The sequence below is a fragment of the Phascolarctos cinereus genome, unplaced genomic scaffold (assembly GCF_003287225.1).
Source record: "Phascolarctos cinereus isolate Bilbo 61053 unplaced genomic scaffold, phaCin_HiC Scaffold_726;HRSCAF=1367, whole genome shotgun sequence".
NCBI classification, from domain to species: domain Eukaryota; kingdom Metazoa; phylum Chordata; class Mammalia; order Diprotodontia; family Phascolarctidae; genus Phascolarctos; species Phascolarctos cinereus.
This window is the reverse complement of record NW_027556098.1, coordinates 232,139,384-232,159,218: the sequence shown is the minus strand read 5'-3', so window position 1 is coordinate 232,159,218 and position 19,835 is coordinate 232,139,384. Positions and strand designations below refer to the sequence as shown.

General features: G+C 39.2%; 1 protein-coding gene across 1 annotated transcript in view; it reads left to right on the top strand.

Moving 5' to 3' along the window:
- TANC1 (tetratricopeptide repeat, ankyrin repeat and coiled-coil containing 1) overlaps positions 1–19,835 on the top strand; it is a 259,647-nt gene that overhangs the window by 124,839 nt on the left and 114,973 nt on the right.

The window sequence follows — 19,835 nt, the reverse complement described above, 5'->3', positions numbered from 1 at the left end:
CATTCAGTTTAAGTATAATGGAGAATCAGTCAGGGCATTTTTATGGTATAATAGTTATTTAACATGAGAACGGTTTTGCTGCTTCCATACCCAATAGTCTATTTCTGTGAGCCTTGAATTTCTCACAGGGAGGAATGGTGCTATCATAAAATTACAGTATCAGATGGTGAGGGTAGACAAACAGTTTCGTTTAACTTGGTTTGGCAGCAACTTTCTTATTTCTGCCTTTCCAGACTCCTGTCACTCTTCCCCTTGTTATGATTTTGGCTTTTTTTTTTCTTCCATATTTCCTACCACCTGCTGTTAATTATGACTAGAGGTTTTTTATCAAGTCACAGTTTACAGCAATGTCAGCTGCACCCTGTGGTGGTGTCAGATGGCTGAGGGAACAAGCTTAGTACCATATTCAGAAATTGGTACTTTTTGCTGCAAAGAAATAAATTGGAAAAAATTTGTTTTCTTTATTGTTTATTACTGACCTATCACTCCCCATAGAGGGAAACTGGTTAAGACATGAAAGCTCATAGCAGTTTCTTACAAGTGTATTCCAACCTAGTTTAAAGTAGAAACAGGAATCCTAAAAGGATACTCCCATCTGTGACATTTCCTGTTGATTATGTCCTCAAAATCCAAATAGAAATACTATTATTTCATTCTCTGCAACTCCCCTAAATGTCCCCCAGATGCCTGCTCTTCTTTCCCAACAACCAGAACCTACTGCTTATCTACTAAAAACTCATACTTCTTCATAGGGTCTCACTCAAGAGTCTATTTATTCTATTTTATATATAATGTTAAGGTTAATTCTCTGAATTAGGAGCGTCAGATTAGAGTGGTGTAGACTGCTTTGAGCAAATGGATTAACGGTAGAAGGAAGAACAAGAATCTATAAGAGAGGGTATGGAAAAACTAAAAATTGGATGCTAGAACTCTAAGGGCATAGGTAGTTTTAGTGTGAGAGAAAACAACCTTCCATATCTGAAAAGTATTAATGATATTGCCTAATTTTGTCTGCGAGTTATCTGACTACCCACTTCCCTGCACTGATAATCTGTTAAGAAGGGTGTAGCCCCTTAAATCTGTTAAAAGGCCAGTCTTCTTTTCATCATCATTATTGTTGAATATACTGAAAATTAGAGAGAGATTGAAGTTGCTTTGCTAGGCTGTTAGGTGGTACAGCAGATAGTGTCAGGCTCTGAGTCGGGAAGACTGAGTTAAAGTCTGGCCTCAGACACTAGCTGTGTTATCCTGGGCAAGTCACTTAACCATATTTGCCTCACTTTCCTCATCTGTCAAATGAGTTGGAAAAGAAAATGGCAAACCACTCCAGTATCTTGGCTAAGAAAAACCCAAATGGTGTCAGAGTTGGACATGACTGAAATGACTTTTCATCATTCTTGGGATCAGCCACAAGAATACCTTGTTCTCTGAATTTCACTAAATGAGTACCTGGTTTTGTATGAGATAGAGCTGTTTAATGGGAAATTTCAAAGCACGCGGACCATATAGAAAAACTCCTAGCTCATTAAAAAATGTAAAACAGTGACTCAAATAATGAGAATAGAATCCTTAGCAATAATCCTAAAAATATAAGGCACATGATTATTATTGAAAACAAGATGGCCACGTGTGCCTCTGCTGGGCCTGCCTTGAGGTCACTCCTGGCAGAAAGGAGGAGAGAGAAGAAAGAATGCTGATTTTTCCTTTGCCTGTCAGGAAAGGAGTCTTGTCTTCACTGCTGCCCATGGACTGAGAGAGGAGCCGTGATGTTCCCTCCTCCAAAGGAAGACTGCTTTACTTAATAAGCAGAATGACTCCTCCTCTGCAAATTCCAGATAGTTAAGATTTTGCTATGTTATCATTTTACATTTATGTAGCACTCTGTATATTTTCAGAGTGCCTTGGATGTTATCCCGTGTGATGGTCCTAAGAACCTCTATGTGTCTGGTAGAGTACACCATATAGACACATAGATTTAGAGCTGGAGGTAGCCTGAGAAGTCATCTTATTCTACCACCTCATGTTATAGATTAGGAAAGAGGTTAAGGTCTTGCCCAAAGTCACACTGCTAGTAAGTGGCATAGCTCGGAGTCGATCTTAAGTTCTTCAGACTCTAAGTCCAGCACTTGGAAATAAAAGTCCACCATGCTGTTTCATGAGACAGATGAGGAACATGAGGCAATGAGAGATTATACTCTGCCTGTAATTCTAGTGTAGCAGAGATGGGTAGAACTCTGGACCTCTGAGCGCCTGCCCCATTACTGGGAAATGGGAAGAATACCTCAGAATGCCAAAGTGGCAACATAGAATCCTATTAGGTTGCGGGTCCAACCTAAGAAGGGCCATTTTATGCTTTTATTGAGCCTATGAATCAGGAGTAGGGGAACCAACTTCAGAGGCCAAATGGAAGGCAGAAAGCCATGAGCTGGGCTTGGAAAGTGATAGTCTAGAGGAATCAGTCAGAATCACCTGCAGGGCCTAGTGGAGGTTGTTCAGTCATTTCAGACTCTTTGTGATCCCATTTGAGATACTAGAGTGGTTTGTCATTTCCTTCTTCAGCTCATTTTAGATGAGGAAACTGAGGCACAGGGTTAAGTGACTTGCCCAAGGTCACACAACTGTTCCATGTCTGAGGGTAGATTTGGACTCGGAAAGATGAATCTTCCTATCCACTGTGCCACCTAGCTGCTCTAGTAAAGGTACCTGCACGCTAAAGAATGACCTAGCAAAAGTCCAAAGGGGATTACATTCCGCTTTACACATAAACCCTAAGAATTTTAGAGTTGAAATAGACCTTAGAAATCTAATTCAACTGGCTTATTTTTTATATGGAGAAACCTCAGGCCCATGGTAATTAAGTGATTTCCTCAAGGTCACACAGGTAGCAAAGAGCAGCCCCTAGGGGAGTTCGAACCCAGGTTTTCTAACTTTAAATTCAGTGACCACTTTACTATACTGCCCCCTGTGTGTTTTGTATTCAGTCACTTCTCTCAGATCATGTGTAATATGATATTGGTAAAAAACATTTACTAGGAGGCTGTACTTTTAACAAGTTCATTGTTGAAAGTTATTCATTGGTAGAAATGATTTGACATGTGGGTTGGTGCCCCTGGGGCAACATTTGCAGTGACTGTTAACCAAAAGAGTCGCATGACGACCTTGGCCCTCGTGGAGTCTACTATAACATTATAACATAGAAACCGGAGAATCTTGAAGGGCCTCGGGGTGAACATGAAAGAGGAACACATGTGATTTTAAAAGTCATGCTTCTTCCTGTCATAAAGACCTCTGAGGTCCCTTCCAGCCCTCGGTCTGTGAAACTGTGAAAAAACAGATAAAGTGACATCATAGGAATGGTTCCAAGCGCTGTGAACAAATGCTCCAGATATCCAGATATAGACTGGGCATGTTTTAAACAAAAGTCTGTCTAATTTGGCGTTAAGGGTAAAATCCCACATGAGAGCTCCTGCTTGAGACACACACCTGGAGGTGCTTTTTGGCTCTGGTTTGGTTCTTTTCATGCCAGACATCCCCCATCCCCCGTCTTGATTCAGTTGCCCTCAGTATCATTGCCATCATCTTTGCTTTTACTTGGCTTCCTCTTGCCCAACTCTGTTGTGGAAGGGAGAACAGGTTTGGAACTTGCTTCCTATCCTAATTGAACAAACTTTAAAAAAATACATTTTTATTGATAGCTTTTGTTTTTACATTGTGAAAAATTTCTCCATATCCTATCCCTTCTCCCTTCCACAGTGAAATCCCATATAACAAAGGATCTTCTTTAGAGATGAAGAAAAAGAGAAACAAAACCCAGCAAAATTCACCAATACATTAAGAAGTGTGAAAATATATGCAGTCTTTCCCAATCATGGCTCTTCTACTTCTGTAAATGAGAGCAAATCCCCAGCACCTAGCACAATGCCTAGCACATTATAGATGTTTAATAAGTGCTTTGTGATTAACTGAACCAGGGAGAGTGTATACCATGCCAAGTGAGGGGGATGGCTTGTGTGGAGGCAGGAGAGGTAGTATTGATTTTCAGGCAATAGCTAGTAGTCCAGAGCCAGAGTTCTTAACCTAAAGTCTACAGACCCCTTAGTATTTCAGGAGTTGGTGATATTTATTTTCACTTGCTTCTAAATGAAATTCAGCATTTTCTTCATTTATGAATGTAGGCAACATGATATTCTGAGAAAGGGCCCATAGACTTCACCAGACTACTAAAGGTGTCCATGACACCAAAAAAGTTAAGAAAAAATGGAAAAAGTTATGAAGTTAGAAGAAGTCTTAGGAACTTATAGAAGTAGAAAGACCTGGCCTTTTTTTAGCTTCCATCTTTTACTTCCCTATCTTTATTAGTCTCTCAATTGAGTCAGAAGGTCACAATCCTTCATGAGTTGTACAGTTGACTAGGCTCTTGGGCTGAAATGGATTTAAGTTGGTTATTCTACTAGAATTCTCAGTTCCTTCTAAAACTTATATTTGTCTTTTTTTTTTTTTACTGAGTCTGGATCCCTCCGGTGCCAAAGTTGCTTCTGGTCCCAAAGATTCCTTCCCTAGCTTGTAGGCAGTCCTATACTGACTTAGCAGAGACATCATTGTCTTTGGGCCCTTGGAATGGCCACCTTCCTTCTCTGAATGACCCATTCTATTTACCTAAGATATTTTTACTAACTAGTTGAGCCTGGTTCTACATTTTGGGCGGAGCTTCCATATTTTCATTTTTTTGTAGGCTTATATGTAGTTTTGGTGTCATTTTGCTTGTGGTGGGTGGCACTACCATCCTTGAGCTCCTAGCCATCTTCAGCAACAGTCCTTACTCTCTTTTTGGTTCCAGGCCCTTTCCTCATTGAATCTCCCACTAGTCTTCTGTTGCTGAGGGGCACTACTCTTTAGTTTTTAGTTCATTTGCAGAGTTGAAATAGGTGACTGACAGGTCTTGAGTTGCCTGATGAGGTCTCACCCCTTTCTTGGCCCAGGTACTTGGCTCCACCCAACTCCCCAGGTTCTCTTTGACTCATTCAGGCACCCTCCCCAGGGAGTGGTTTTCCAAAATCCCATCATTATAATTTTATAGCTTTATGATATAAAAAATACTTCCAGTAGATATAACAGTAAATCAGGTAATTTCCATCAACAATAAGAGGTTATGCTGTTGCAGAGGTCTCTTTGGTAACCCTTTGCTTACTATTTGCATTTATTACCAGTGAATAAAATGGATGCTACAGTTTTCAAAAGTTGCATAAGTTGAATTTTTGTCAATAGAGTTATGTTTCAGATGTAATAGTGGAGTTTTTCCCTAAGCAATCTGGTCTTTTTGTAATGCAAATAATTATACTCTCACTTAGTATTTTGTATAAATGTAGATTTTTATATAGAGAGAAGATTTTCTTAAAAGTAGAAGATATAGTCATCCAACCAGCTTGTAGTCCATGTGGGTCAGCACCCATCTATTTTGTAACACATTTAAAATGACAAATACACACACACACACACACACACACACACACACACACACACATCTCGTACAAATATATGCATCTCATTTTAAAAAAATCGTCTCAATGAAAATCTAGACTTAATATTTCTCTTCCCTTCCTCCTCCTAGAAAAAGGTGTCTATATACCTGGCCTCTTTCTCTCATTTCTCTTTGCAACCTAGCTTCTGATGTCATCACTCAGCTGAAACTGTTCTCTGCAAAGTAATCAACGATCTCATGATCATTAGATTTGCTCATCTTTCTTGATTTATCTGCCACTCTCTGAGGCTTTCTCTTGGTTTCCCTCCTACTCTTTTGTTCCGTCTAAGTCTCTTTTACTGGCTTATCATCCAAATCCCTAACTGTGGGTGTTCCCCAAAGTTCCGTACTGGGCCCTCTTCCCTTGTCCCTCCACACCAGGTAATCTTAACCTTTCTTGTTTCATGGACTCTTTTTGTAGGCTAGGGGAGGCCTGTGGAATCCTCTCCAGAATTATGTTTTTAAATAAATGGGATTACAAAGAAGACCAATTATATTGAAATAGAGTTATCAGTATATTTAAAGAACAAGTTCATGGCCTGGGTAAGAACGCTTATTCTATGTTCTCTTGGTAACCTCTTCAACTCCCACAGGTTTATATATCATCTTTTTGAAACTGGTTCAAAGATCCGTCTATCCAGTCTAATCCCAGACTTTCCCTTGAACTTTAGTCATGAATCACCAATTGAGACATCTTAATCCCATCATACGTAAAGTGGAACTCATTTTCTTTTCCCCAAACCCTCCCTTTTTCCAGACTTCACAGTTTCTGTCAAAGGCAGCAAGCACTAATCTTACCACATCTGCTTTGGCATTGGCACTAACATCGATTGCTCCCTTTTCCTTACTCCACATATCTAAGTAATTGCCAAATCTTGCTGTGTTTACTACCAGAACATCTCCTGCATCTATCTAGCCCCTTTCCCTACTCACACAGCTCCTGTTTTAATTTAACTCCTAATAACCTTTTCCTTAGATTATTGCAACAGCCTCCTCATTGGTCCCCTTACTTCCCCACTCCAACTTATCCTACTCACTGCTGCCTCAGTGATTTTCTTCTCTTGCCTAGAAGATAAAATATAAACTCCTCTGTTTCGCTTTTCAAACCCTGCATGACTTATCCCTCATTTATCTTTCCAGCCTCATTGACTATTCCTTCTCCAGCCCTTTTCTGGGATCCTGCCAAACAGCACTCCCATCTCCCATCATCTCCTTGCCTTTTCACTGGCTGTCCCTTATCCCTGAAATATCCCTCCTCTTTACCTCCTCCTTTCAGAATCTTTCTCTTCTTTTAAGACATAACTTGTGTTACCTTCTACATTAAACCTTTTCAGATTTCCAGCTACAACTGTTCTTCCTACCAAACTGTCCTGTATTTATATACTTTGTATTTAATTTTATTTTTTAATACTTATTCTGTATATGCTTATATCTGTACTTGTTGTCTTCCCTATTAGCATATAAATTCAGTATGTGAGTGGGGGTTATTTTGTACTTGTATCTGCAGTACCTACCAGCACAATGTCTGGCACATGGAGTAGGGACTTGAAAAATGCTTATTGATTGACTGAAAGATTGTTATACGTGGTATTTTAAGTGAGGAGAGTGTTAAAATGTTTTAGAAAGGTTTTTTTTTTGCAAGTCAGTGCCTAACAGGTCTATTGCATATTATAAATATCTAAAATGATTGTTTGAATAAACATGGGTTTAATGCGTTTAAATGAGTACCTAAGGGGTTAACATTCATTTAACCAGAAAATTCCAATAACCAAAACACTTTATTCCCCTAAGCAGGTTGGTAGGTTTTGTTGTGCAATTTATTTTTCTTTGTTGTTTGTGTTGGGGGAAATTAAAAGTTTAAAAGAGACTTGATCCCTTTAAAGAAAGAAAAAAGGAAGGTCACCTATTATGTTATCTAGTTGCATGGGTTTAGGTTGTAAATATAAGAACTTTTTTTTGTGGTAACCTTGTCATTTGTTGGCTGTGTATTTAATAGCTTTGAGGGAATTTTTTCTTATGGGTGATGGAGAAGGGCAGCAGAGGTGAGTTATTTATGGAAGTACGTTTTCATCATCATGTAACACACCTTGAGCTAATCATAGAAATAGTTCATTTATGTTCTCCTGTGAAACAGAGGCGAGGGTGTCATATCAACCTGTTATGGGTATTACTCTTATGGGTAGTGTCATTTATTTTTATAAAAAAATGTTTTTATTTTCCAGAGGGGAAGGAATAGGTAGCACCAATTACTAGTGAGCTTTTTTTCCTTGGCTGTAGGGAGCCTTTTGAAGTTACTAAATTGGCAATAGAAGTGTGTCAGGAAAGAGACCTTCATAGCACGCACACGCACACACGCGCGCGCGCACACACACACTTTTTTCCCCTTCCTTTTCTTAGTCCCTCTATGATTAAGGAAATTTACCTCTTAAGTTCAAATACTTCCTTTTTGGTGCATGCACTTTCATTGGCAAGCCCGTAATATATTTTGAGCAAGAAAATTTTGGTTTTGCAGGCAGGAGTGTTATGGCTCCGCTCTTTTATGCAGATTTGCATATATCATTAGTCCAGTTATGTTCTCTAAAATGTAACCACTTATAAGAGAAACCTAATATGATAGGGTTTGTCTCTAATGGCTCTAGTCCTAGGATTATAGGTCCTTAGATTTGGAAGATAACTCTGAGGTCATCCATCTCAGCTGTCGCTAAAGTGGGGAAATTGTAGTCCTTGCCCAAAGGGTATGTAATCAACCAGTTGGATAAAATAAGACAAAATACCGTTTTATCTTTGTCTCATAATTTAGAAAATTGAAGATGAGTCACAGCTCACTTTTGCAGCACTAGCCAGTCATGGGTTGAACTCCCAGAACAGTGGCACGTACTCCCCCATTCCTTCCTCATTCAGTCCCTCTAGTGTACAAGCCCTCAAGGCTTAACTAAAACCTGGGTACCTGTGGTAGCAGCAGTACAGGTACCATTGGGAACTAAGTATTTGCTTTCCCAGTGACTACCTCAGGTGCCCTTGTGAGGGTGGGCTTTTCACTCTAAAGCAGTGACCCCCGAGTGACAACGTTACCTCCCCTTTTCATTTGGATTTGGTCAGAGTGACTACCACAAGATGGGCAGGTATGGATGGATTACGGAGGATAGAATGTCTCCTTACATTACCCTCCCTCCCCATACACCCGTCCTCAACCTACCCCTCTTCTAATGGGCCTTAAAACTGTTCCAGTTACCATGTTCTCAACCTTAATGTCAAATTCAGTTTTTCTCTCTCAGTCCACAGTAAGTTGCTAAATCTTGTCATTTCTCCCTCCACATCTCCCAAATGATTCATTTTTCCACTCACAGAGCACAACCCTAGTTGAGGCCTTCATCATCTCTCTCTCAGACTCTTGCAAGAATAACTTTCCAGCTGGTCTCCCTACCTTAATCCTGTCCTCCTTTCCAGTCCATCCTTCTCATAGCTGCCAGGCTGCTAATATGCAGGTCTGACCAAGTTACTCTTCTACTCAATAAACTTAAATGGCTCCCTAGCTATTATTCTAGGATAAAATATTTTTTCATTCTCTACTCCTTGTAAAAGTTTTATAATTGTGCATTGATTATTGGAATAATAATATGTGTATATGATTTATAAGTAAGTAAATAAGGTAGTCTGCAAAGTAATCCCCTCACTTTGAGACATGTTTAAAAGGTTCTTCCTTACATTGAACCTACTATATATTCCTTAAATTGTTTTGGCCTTGGTTTTCCCTGCTGGGGTCTTGTACAATCAGTCTGCCCAGTAATACCAGCCTAATGACAGTGAACCAGTGTTAGATTTTTGAATGTAGCTTAATATCTCACTTGCTCTTATTACATAGATAGATTTTGTTTGTTGTCTGACTCTTTGTGACCCATTGTGGGTTTTCTTGGCAGAGATACTTGAGTGGTTTGCCATTCTCCAGTTCATTTTACAGATGAAGAAACCAAGGCAAACAAGATTAGGTGACTTGACCAGGGTCACACATCTAGTGAGTGTCTGACGCCAGATTTGAACTCAGGAAGATGAGTCTTCTTGACTCCAGGCCCTGGCACTTCATCCACTGTGCCGCTTAGCTGCCCTCAAAAAGTCTTTGATTATTATTTAGTTGGATATCTCAGTGAAGCACAAATAATTTTTCTGGAGCTGCTAATGATCTTTCAGATAGACTGCATTTTTAAACCCAGGACAAAACCTAGACTAATTGCAAATGAGTTGCGATTTTTAATTTTCCCCAGTTGTACCTTTTGAAATATTTTTTGGTTGTCTGTGTTTTTAACCCATGTGTCATTTGATGGACTGTTGATTCTTGAAACTGTTCTTATCAAAATGTGTTTTTTATTAAAATAGCTCTACTGAGTGTAGTGTTGACACCTGCTTGGAGAATGGTCTGGGTTTATGGAGAAGAAACTTTTAAAAGAAGTTTCCAGCACAATGTACCTTTTTGGGTTTTGTTTGAAATTTAGCATTGAGGGAGCTCCACCTTGTGGTAAAAGCTAGATAAACAAAAATGTATAGAAGAAGACATTTTCCTGAGTTCTGTTGCCCTTCCTAGTCTATATACTGATGGTTTCACCCTGTGGCTGTCAGATAATTTCTTTTTCTTAATTACTTTAAGCTCTCAGGCAGAAAAGAAACTCCTTTTTTGATTGGCCTGACCGTACTATTATTCTGAACCACATATAAATCAAAGTAACACAGTATTTTAAAAAAATAATGATTAATAGAGGGTTTTTGTGGGGGAGAGGGTGGTAAGTTACTTTCTGAACTGTCTTTTAATTAGAATGTGTCTTCGGTCTGTTTATTCAAAATTGCTCAATGCCTGAATGCCATCTTGGAACAGACCTGAGCTATTTATTTTATCTTTTGAAATCTCTCACAAGCTGTAAGCAAGTTGGGGAGTTATTACTTTATTAGCTTCCTCTCTTCCTTTTTCCAGGTGTGCAGAAATGTTTTTATATTCATGGGAAAAGGGGCTAAGTAGGCAGCTGTGGAAAAAAACCAGAGCATCTGATTAATATATAGCACAATGTGTGAGAAAGTGTTGTGGGGGTGGAAAGAGAAATGGCAACTGCGCTGGAGTTCCAGGGCACAGGATAAGACAGCAGGTCATGGAGTGTTTAAGTTGAGAATTAAAAAAGAGAGAGAGGAAGAGTGAGAGAAGACTGGGGATTTGTGTGATGATTTAATTTTGCCTTGATCTTGACCTGGTTAACTGCTTTGTAGTTGCAAGGCAAGGGTTTAGTGTTACAGGGAGTCATTAAATGAAAAAATTCTGGACCAAGAAGCAGCCAGACAGTCTGTTTCAGTTCTAACAACTGAATCTGTCCGAAAGACGTGTGTGTATACACATGCTGTCTTGAAGGCTGCAACCCCAACTGTAGGATCTGAAAACTTTGGAGAACAGTTTTTGAAAGTGAGCTAACCCCAGAAGTTTCTAGACACTTAAGATTTTACTTTCTTTGGCAACTCGGGAAAATTAAATGAGACCTAAGTCATGACTATCTAGGAGATTTAATGTGGAAAACTTTACTGTGTTATGTGGAGTGCCCAGTGCATTGGAATATAGAAATGTAAAATAGTAGTGACATTGGAAGGGTTATGACTGGTCCAGGTTTCTGTAAATTGCATAGAAAATTCCAACCTCTGTTGGAACAGCAGTAATCCTTAAAAATAAAACTTACTTTAAAATTCCTACAGTGGTACTGTTATCAATTATCCACTCATCATATTTCCAGATGGTGGAGGTATCTAAAATATCACTTTGCTGGTGATCCCTTGGGCTCTTAACTGATATCTACTACTGCAAACATTTAACATAATGTCTTCAAGGTGATATTCCGCCAGAATATACATCTACCTTAGTCTCAAGGAGAGCATTTTACCAGTACGTAAGCATGGGTAACTTCAATATGATTATGAGTAGTTGACTTCTCTTGTATACAGTAGGCTTTTAATAAATGTCCATCGATACTAGAAATCAAATCCCAAGTTTCAGGGTATCAGCTGTTCACTGCAAGAACTGTAACCTCCCTGGACCTAGGTCTCATTTGTAAAGGAGTTGAATTAGATTATCTCACAAGTCTGTTTAGTTCTGACCCTGTGAGTATAGAACCATAAGCTTTCATTCTAAACTAATTACATATTTTCTATTAATCTTTTAATGTCTATTTATTAACTTCTGGAGTTAATTGGAAGTTGAATACAAATCTCTGAACTTTTGGATGGTAAGTCTTGTGACCTCCTAATCAAGATCATTCTTTGCTTAAAAATCCATCATTTGTAAATAAATATGACTGAATTCTTAGTGTTTGGTTGATATGGAAGGAACGCCTCTTAGGTGATCTCTGCTTCATTTTTGTAGCAGGGTTCCCCACCTGGGGTTTTATAGTAACTCTAGAGAGTCTTTGCTGTTTTGAGAGATATTGGGAAATGCTTTATTAAAAATTTAATTTACTTTAAAAAGGAAATTTTTTGAAATTCTCTGCATGTAACCCCAGTGCAGAAGTGCATATGTATAGAACACTTAAAAAAAATCCAAAAAACAAAGCTTGGTAATCATTCCTTTAGACCCTCTGCTCTTTTGTTGACCAGATTCTCATGTCTGTTTGTCTGTCGGGTTTGGTCTCCTCTCGTCTCCTGGCCCTCCCCATTCTTGCCCAGGCAGAGAGATAATTGACATTTGTACCTTTTGAAGCCCTTAGTAGTCAGAGGTCAGGTAAATGCTTTGCACTGTTTAGAAGCTATGACCTTTTCCCCCCTTTCTTTTCTTATCTTGGACCTGACCATGGCAGCTCTGACCTCCTGGATGGGTAACTCTGACCTCCTGGACTGCAATGTGTTCTCTTTGAAGTTGCCCTCGAAAGCCTGAGAACATCCAAAGTCTCCAATCAAACAAGATTCCTCTTAACATACTAAGTAAAAGAAACCTCTCTACCTTTGTCCTTAGGGTCCCTGCTGTGGTACTGTTGATATAGATCTTTTTGGCATTCCTTGAAAAGGAGAAAAGACTTTTCTCTTAAGGAAATAATACTCTATTGAAATTCTACTATATAGCTATTTTGAGCTTCCTCCCTTTTGGTAAGGGGGAGACATTGCTTCTGTTATCTTGAGAGGGAGACTGGAACTGAACTAGAAGGCAGCATGGTGCAGTGGAGAAAGTACTGGGTTTGAAGAAGAGAAGGACTGGAGTTGAAATCTCTCTGGCTGTTTAAAAGTGAAAAAGGCTGAGTGATGTAGATCAGTGATGTCAAACTCAAATAAAAAGGGATCCCTGCTGGTTGCATATTGACTTTTTGTTGTTCAATTGTGTCTGACTTTTTGTGATTCTATTTGGGGCTTTCTTAGCAAAGATACTGGAGTGGTTTGCTATTTCCTTCTCCTGCTCATTTTACAGATGAGGAAACTGAGGCAAGCGAGCAGGGTGAAGTGACTTGCCCAGTGTCACATAGCTAGTGTCTGAGGCCAGATTTGAACTTGGATCTTGCTGACTCCAGGCGTGGTACTCCATCTATTGCTCCACCTAGCTGCCCCCACATATTGATTTAGAAAACCAAAAATTAACATTATCTACTGTATTTTTATTTATTTTGTTAAGCATTTCCCAATTACATTTAAACTGGTTCTGGCCAAACATGAGAAGTTTTGCCAGTAGCAAGTTTGACATCTGTGGTGTAGAGCACTGGACTTGGAGTTAGGAGAGAGCTGATTTTGAATCTTGCATTTGAGGGTGGGAATCCCAAGCCCTGTGAACCCCACAAACTCCAATTTGAAACAGAGTCTGCTCTAAGAAAGATACAAAAAAATTGGGGTAACATGTGCCCACAGTTTAATTTCTCAAAGTGGCTTGATATGCATTGCATATCAGTCCAAAACTGGGCCCCCCTAAAGGGGTCATTTCAGAACTGGCTCTGTTTGGGATTTTGGGGTACAGTGTTATATGCTCTTTGAAGAGTAGGTTCTCCCAAGGGGGTGCCAATCAGCCGTGATTGGTCGACATACTAGGAGGTGGGTGGGTTCCTTAGTTCACTCAGTCCACTGGGGCAGATATCGCCTGCCATCAAAGGAAATGCCATCCCTAGTCCTGGAAGTCTGTCTCCACCCAAACCTGATTAGGATAAAATCAATTCAGGCCTGGGTTGGAGTTTGACCAAGATAAGAAGATTCAATGCAATCTCATCATCAGAGATGTCCTTCTGAGCTATTTTGGACAGAAGGTCGGCAGGGTGGAGCTCCGAGTCTCCAGGACACAGATTACCAAGAGAAATCATTTTTAACCAGTGTAACCCCCCAGGCCAACCTTAGTTTCCTCATCTGTGAACTGAAGATAATATTACCCAAATATATTGTCATAGAGTTTTTATGAGAAACGAATCAGATAGTATATGTAAAGAGCAAAGTCCTTAGGAAATCTATTATTGTGCGATCTTGGGAAAGTCTCTTAAATCAATCGCCAAGTATTTATTAAGCCCTTTTATATGCCAGGCACTGTGTGAGGTGCTGGCGATACAAATATGAAAAAAAGGAAATAATCCCTGTTTGCAAACATTTGACATTCAAATAGGAGACACAAGTGTGTGTATATACAGCATAAATAGAAAGTTAATAATTAAAAATATATACAAAGAAGTTAGAAACAAGGCAGCTTGGAGGGAGCACACTTTTATTTGGTGGAGAGAACCAAGAAAGATCATGAAGAAGATGGTATGTTGTATGCTGAATCTTAAAGGAAGAGAGGCTGAAAGGGAGTTAGTACATTTCAGGCCTGTCGGGATGGGCCTCGGAAAGGCACTGGCATGTTGTTCCTGAGGAAGAGAGAGGAGAGCAGTTGGATTGGACCAGTTGGTTGGATTGAAAAGGGCCAGGGGTATCTAGTGAGGCTATAAAGACAAGTTGTAGCCATGTGAAGGGCTGAAAAGCTAAACAGAAGATTTGTATTTTATTCCAGAGGCCATCAAGGAGCCACTGGTATATTGATTGATTAGGGAGGTCACATGGATTGATTAAGGAATTCACTGGGCCCGTATCAGCCATTAAGAAAAATTACTAACATTAAGTGGAATGGTTTGAGATTTGAGGAAGAGACACCAATTAGGAGTCCTCTCCTTTTTGGACCTCAGTTTCTTTGACTGTAAAATGAAGAGTTTGAACTAAGTCCTTTCTAGAAGTCGAGAAACCTTGAGTTTGGAAAACCTTGAGTTTTAAATAAACCTGAGTTGTTTGAATGAACCTATAGAGCATCAAAAATGGGGCTTATGCATTGTGAGCAACATGTTTTCTTTCAGAGGAAAGGGGTTTTATTTTGAATGCTTTTTAAAAAATATATGTACTCAGGGAATTTATTGTTGAGCATATTAAAGAAAAAAGTAGTTGCCTTAGTGAGAATAGGAATACAGATGATACCAGTTATTTTATTGTATAAGAATAAACAACAACAACATTATTAAAGCAAGTCTTTACAGATTTAGTTTTGGAAATATGTGCTCTTAGAGAGACTTTCATTTTAGTAGTTCTTGCAAAATGAGATATATATGTTGTGGTCTAGGGGTGCTGGGACCCTGAAATAGCGATGCAGGTCCTGCCCAAATGAATTCGACCCAAGCCTTCTTTTAGCCAAAGACAAGGTTTATTAGAATACTGATTGGGGTTAGCCAGAGTCCTAGTGGGCTATTGCCTAGATTTTAAGGATCTGAGCATCTTAATGGAGGGAGGCCAAGATGGATCTTCTGTACAAGAAAGACTGTGGGAGGGATCTAGGAGTGGCAAGTAGTCTGAGGTGACTGTGAGTAACAGAGAAGGATGGCTAAGCCAGGGACCTGGACCACTGGCCAAGGGAGACTGTATCTGGGATCTAGGAGTGGAGGTCTAGGGTGGGCCAAATGCACACAAACAAAGGGCAGTTAATTAACTAGAAGGGTTGATGCCTTACGCCAATGCCAGAGACTTGACCACATGGGAAAAGGAGAAAACTCAAGGAAGGTTGGGCTGGGGGGTGGGCGGGGCAGTTTCCAGGACCTATACTTCGTCATATGGACTATACAGTACAGTTATTCCTGGGTCAAGTTCTCCTTTCAGATTTTTCTTGATTGCAGGCTGCCTAAGGGCAGGCACTTGACCTAATTAATATTTTTTATTTCCCGCAGTTTCATATACATCATAAGGTGCACAGTACAAATTTGAGGAATCATCTCTCATTTTCCCTATAGACTTGTAGCTTTTAAATGTGATGAGTGACTTGAGAGTTTTTCCAGAAAACTTATTTCCATTAACTAATGACCTATTTTTCTATGCTTTTAAACACAAAGTGGGACTCTTTTCTCCCTTGGTACCTTATCTTCTTCCTGAGTATAGTCTCTTCTTTGCTTATTGTTTATTCAGACTAACCTTTTCCCTTACCAAAGTCCCAGCCCCTGTGCTTTCTCTGGGTGGGGTGGGAATAGGGTGAAGGAGAAATGAAGGGGGGTGGGGGTGGGGAGCATTGAAGGAAGGTCTCAGAATGGGGAAAAAAGAAAAAGATATTTGAAGTTTTCTAGACTTCTCTTTTAATGCTGTCAAACCAGCATTGCGTTGCAATTTCTTGGCTATTACCCCATTTGAAAATGTATCCTTAATATAATTTTCATGGTAAAGGACAAAATCAAATTCCCTCATTTACTACTGCTTCCTCCACCCCCACCCCCCTTTTATTTTCCACCTTGTCCTTAACAGTTGGTCATAATATAAAGAAGCAAGCAGCCCAATGTGAAATGGAAACCTTAATGGGATGAAATAGACAGGAACCTTCTCTGTGAAAGATCAGGATGCTGAAAAACTATGAATGACTGATAATGTCTGAGTGTTGCTTTTCACACACTTCAGATGCAGCAACTGTGTAAGATCTATTTTAAAGGCAATGAGTAGCCTCAGGTGTTTCCAAATACCAAATATTGCTTTTTCCTTCCTTTTACTGAAATATTCAGAAATGAATACTAACCCCTGCCCTTCTTTTTCACACCCTGGAGATGAAACCTGGTTTGTGTCTTTTCTATTTCTCTGTTGTTGAAAATATTCCTTATTGGGTGGTTTGATAGCCACAGAATGGGCGCTTTTGTTGATTAAAATGTCAGAAAGGTCAGTAAAATAGACTTCAGGAGAAAATGTATTTGGATATTCACATGAAAGTGAGATGCTGAATCCTGAGGAGAACTTGATGCCTTAGGGGTAGCAAATGGATTTTTAAATCACTATATATAACCGTAATGATGAAAGGATTGACATTTCCTCCACAAAAAGCCTCAAGGTCCATATACAATTAAAGAAGTAGGCAAGTGTTAGTCATCTGCAAGTGTACCCCTTCCCTGGGTGAAGCTTATGACTGGGTCTTGGGGTGATTTTAATTTGACCTCTTTTTGGTGTTGATGTCTCTGGTTTTTCACCCTTCTCTGCAACTAATGATGTTTTGGCCATTATTTTTATCTATCCTCTCATTGGTCAAATCTATCAGTTTCTCTGTTATATCTGTTTCTGTCACCTCTCTCTTTTTGCCTGTGTCTGTCTGTCTATCTATCTGTGTGTCTAACTATCTACCTATCTTATCTATCTGTTTTTTGCTTTATTTCCCTTTAAATTTAAACACAGTAGAGACCCAATCCAAATTGAAAGAGTAAAGATTTATGATCTAGTAGATCAGCTGTTTTACCTTGAGATGTACAAATTGCCTGTCCATTAGAGACTTACAGTTTGAGGCATAGTCCTTTTTTTCCTGTTCTACTTTACATATTGAAATACTCATTTGACTTTCAAGATTTTAAAAAATAACTTTTAAAAAACAAGAAAGAAACTGACTGCCCGGGAAAGCATAGTCAGATATCCTTGAAACCAAATAAAATATATGACTTTTATTTATTATATTTTTAACACTGTTTTACAGTGTTTGAAATGTAGCAGCTTTGCATGAGAAAACTAAAGTATGAGCAGGATATTTATTTTTGCAGATGGGATACCTGGTAAATTGAAAACACAGATAAGGCACTAAATACTGAGCTTGGTTTCCATGGAGTTGCTCTTCTTTCCTTTTCTGGGTGTTTATTAACCTTACTTCCCTAGGAATGGGGGGAGTGCTGGTTGGGGAAGGAGAGAAGCACTGGGCTGGTATTTCCAGGTGATTTTCAAGATTCTTCATCACTCTATCCATTCTGCAATACGGCTACAGATTTGCCAAATTACTTCAAATGTGCACATTTTCCCCTACCTCACTCACCTGCAAGTGAAATGAAGCACATTTCTGCATACATAGCAACCATATGTAAAATCTGGTAAGTAAATAGTAAGAATATGATATTAAATAGAAATAAGTAGAAGAATCAAAAAAATCCCAAGGTTGAAAGGAATCTTAGAGGTCATCTAGTCCAACTCCTACCCCAAATTAATTTCTGAGTTTTGTTGTTGGCGTCATTTCCAACTCTTTGTGACTCCATTGGGGGTTTTCTTGGCAAAGATACTGGTGTGGTTTGCCATTTCTCTCCGTAGCTCATTTTGCAAATGAGGAAACTGAGCCAAGCAAGCAGGGTTGAATGACTTGCCCAGAGTCACACAGCTAGTAAGTATCTGAGGTCAAATTTGAACTTGCGTCTTCCTGACTCCAGGTTTGGTGCTCTATCCGTTTCGCCACCTAGCTGCCCAAATATCTGAGGACTATAGGTGATTGTCCCCATAGGAGTTCTCATTTCTCCCCTACGGGAAGGCAGGAAGAATGTCTGGGATCTGGTGCTTCATAGAGAGGTGGTTAACTTGGGTGTGGAATGAGGCATACAGTTTCATATATGAATGAATGAATGAATGAATGAATGAATGAATGAAAGAAAGAAAAAGCTTTGATTAAGTCCTACTATGTGCCAGATATCATGCTCTACTCAAGCAGGTATGACAGTCACTGGCCTCAAGGAGTTTATATGATTAGTTTGTTGAATTGTTTGTCTTAACTGTACTTATTGGTACCAGGGATGGTTTTGTGAGTGGGGGCATTGAGACAATTATGTAGGGGAGAGAGAGAGAGAGAGACAACACACACACACACACACACACACACTCAGACAGACAGACGCACACTGGCTAAGCTTTCATGCATTCTCAGAGCAGTGTTGAGAAAGAATAGCACGTAGATGAAGAGTATAACATGAGTCTTGCTTAGTTCAACTTGAATGAAAGGTGGTATAACAGGAAACTCCTAGCTATTCCAGAGAGTGTTCTCTCTATGAGGGAACCTTTCAACAAAGAGCCTAGGGGTGGTAATAAAATATTTCTGTACCTACCACCTTCACTGTTTTGAAAGCAAAGATATGTTTTATTAGGCAAAGCCAGATATATACGTTCTGGCAGCGACTTGGCAACTGTGTTTTAAAGCTCTTTTCAGATACCATAGGCTGATAGATTTTGGATTTGTAAGTTCCCTTAAGGTTAGTAGCTTACTAGTTCAGCTCCCTCATTTTTGTTGATTTGGAAACTGAGGCACTGAGAAATCAAGTGATTTGCCCAAAGTTAAATTTTAGTGGTCTGATTATTTCATTTATCATCTTTAAAATCAGTGGTGTCAAAATCAGGAAGAAATGGGGGGGGTGTGCATTAAACAGTTCATAAGAATGCTGCAGACCCCATACTGACCTAGGAAACTATATATTATTATTATCTAGGTTTCATCGTATTTTTATTTATTTTAAAGTATATTTATTTAAAAATATTTCCCAATTACATTTCATTCTGGTTTGGGTATACTTGGGAGTGTTGTAAGGTGCTGTGTGTTTGACACCTCTTTTTTAGAACATATAGGGAGCATGATATAATGGCAAGAGCTCTGAATGAAGCCAGCAATCCTCTCCTCTAATCCTGGCTCTGTAAAATGAGGAGCTTAGGTGACTACAAAGGCTCTTTCTAGCAGTAGAGCCTATGCATATGAAATGTTTCAGTCGTCCAATTCAGTGAACATTTATTAAACATCTACAAAGAGCAATGTACTGGGCTATGTACTAGAGGGAAAAAAAAGATCACATTTATTTATTGTGCTTTGCAGTTTACAAAGCATTTTATTCACAACTCTGCGAGGCTAGTAGTACATTGTATTTAAATCTATTTTTTTCTAACAAGGAAATGGGTTGAAAGAAGTTAACATAAGTGCTAGTACTTGTTCGGTCAGGGGTGGGGAACCTTTTGCGGGTCAAATCAGGCAAGGGTAGTTAACTGAACATATAATAAAAAGAAAACAATATCCTGTACCCAGTTAAATATGCCAATGAATGAATCTGATTCATTGATATGGTTAAGT